Below are 2,348 nucleotides of genomic sequence, written 5' to 3'. Positions count from 1 at the left end.
AATTTTGTTATTTATGATGCAGTTGTTCATTTCAGAAAGGATGAGTTTGTGGGTTTCTTGGGTTAAGCTTTTCAGGAGTTTTGCCTTTATTTTGTCCCTTCCCGGAGCTGTGTTCTTGATATGTGATAGGGCTTCATCGTACTCTGTGTCTGTGATTAGTTTGTAAGTATAGTTTCGTGAGTTGTTAAAGTAGTTCAAGTACCAGTCATTGATCATGTTCCAGTTGTCATTGTCGAACTTAGGGTTTGTCGATATGCTGAAGGCCTTTTGATACTGTCTGGCGAATGCGTCAGCTCTCGCTTTACCTGTGTAACGTTCTATTCCGTTTTCGTCAATTGTGCCAGTAGTGTTAGTTTTCTTGTATTGTGCTAATTTCTTGATTTTTTGCCAATATGTTTTGCCCTTGTCCCTTTCTATTTCCTTACATGTTTCTAACCATTTGTCTTGACGGTATTGTTGAATCAGAGTTTTAATGTTCCTGTTGAGTTGGTTCAGTGTCTTTTTTAGGTCGTTATTTTGGGTGTTATTATATTATACATTATTATATTATACATATTTTCCTTCAATTTTAGTTAAGGAGTGTTCTTCTCGAATCCTAGATATTCTGCTGAACGGCTCTAAAAGCGCGACTCAAGTTAGCATCTGTTCTCCAACCCAGAAGAACTCATGCAATTTAATCCCAAAGCTTCGATTATTTTAGAAGGAACCGAAAGGAGAAAATGAACACGACATGTATTCACCTATAAAACCAGCACCTGGAGAATAAAAAGAAACACCCAAGAAAGGCCCAGAAAACAAAAAATGTTGAAATTGGTATTAGCGGAGGGAGAAGGAAAGGAGGATATTGAGCAGTCATCATAAAGAATCCCTTCAACGTCTCTTAAAATGATATGGATTACATCAAATCGAAAGCAGAAGATCCAAAATCTGAGTTTGTTTAATAAGTTTTCAGTTAATAAGTGACCATCCAGCAGAAGAAGAAGCTGAAAAGCTAGAGAGAAGAGGTCTAGCCGAAATAATTAGTCAAATAGTACCACCATTAGAAAGCTCAAAAGAAAATGTTGTAATAAATAACACAAATCTTTTGTTGGCATAAACTGATACACAAAAGTTCTTAAAAAGGCGAAACATTGAACAAACGCAGACAGAAAAACGTAGAGAAATTGGCAACGAAATAATGTGAGAAATAATGGACGAAATGAAGCTGTCGACTACTGGAAAGATATTCGTATTGTTCCCCTACTGTTTGCTTCACATTCTAGTTTCACTAGCAAATCTAACGTGTTTACGAATAAAGTAACCAAAATTGATGCCTTTCTTGCGTAGGAATCTTCTGATCATAAAAGTTTCTGCCTATTAAATGCATATTAATGAAGAAAAGCAAATTATCAGTGTCCTGTTGGCCAAAATATACGAATATTACGATGTTCATGGGAAAAATAAAAAAGTATATGATAAAACGTTGATAAGGAGAAAGCAATGGAATCAAAGGTTAAAGAAATTGATGAAATATAATTAATATAACTAAAATAACCAAAGGTCGAAGAAAGATATTTGTTCACATCCATAATTTACGTTGCACATTGTTCCTACAGGGGACATTAGGACTGGCGAGTGTTCACCAAAAGCTCAAGCTAAGATTCAAAGCGCAAAAATAAAAATAAACCTGGTTTCAGCAAGTCAATATGAGATCAATTTTCACAACATTTTAGTGAGCTTCATTTAAAAAAATTAAGACAATACTGAATGGAACAGAAAATGAGCGATTGTTGACACGATGGTCGCAAAGCATTAATCATTTCATAATGTAACTCTCTAACTTATTTTCTCTTAAGTTGCTTATAGCGGAAAATTGATAACTTTGCCTACAATACAATAAAAAATTAAGCTGCGGGTCACTTTCTTCTCTTGAATTAATTAATGAAACCATTCGTATGTAATCCTTCAATTGATTGCTCAGAGCGCTTTTTCGTAACAAAAGTTTCCCACATGTGCCAGTAATTACAAATTGTCCACTGGCAAATAAACAAAAAAAAAATTATTACCATATTCTTATCTTTCCTGGGTCTCAGTCAAAGTGTGAAGCAAAAGTTTTTGAATATAGTGTATTTCATTACGTTTCGGCGAGACAACAGCGCCATCACCAGATTTAAAATTTACACAAACTCATGATTGGTAAAAATCAACGTTCTTTTAGGTCTTTGCCTTCTTGAAACCGTAAATTTGTCTGTCGAGAGACAAATATCCATTGCTAGGCAAAGACCTAAAAGAACGTTAATTTTTACCAATCATGAGTTTGTGTAAATTTTAAATCTGATGATGGCGCTGTTGTCTCGCCGAAACGTAAT

Source organism: Dendroctonus ponderosae, unplaced genomic scaffold (assembly GCF_020466585.1).
Source record: "Dendroctonus ponderosae isolate FM_Combo_2020 unplaced genomic scaffold, Dpon_F_20191213v2 Dpon_F_20191213_1, whole genome shotgun sequence".
Classification (NCBI taxonomy): Eukaryota; Metazoa; Arthropoda; class Insecta; order Coleoptera; family Curculionidae; genus Dendroctonus; species Dendroctonus ponderosae.
The sequence above is the reverse complement of the archived record's forward strand: the minus strand, read 5'-3'. Positions refer to the sequence as shown.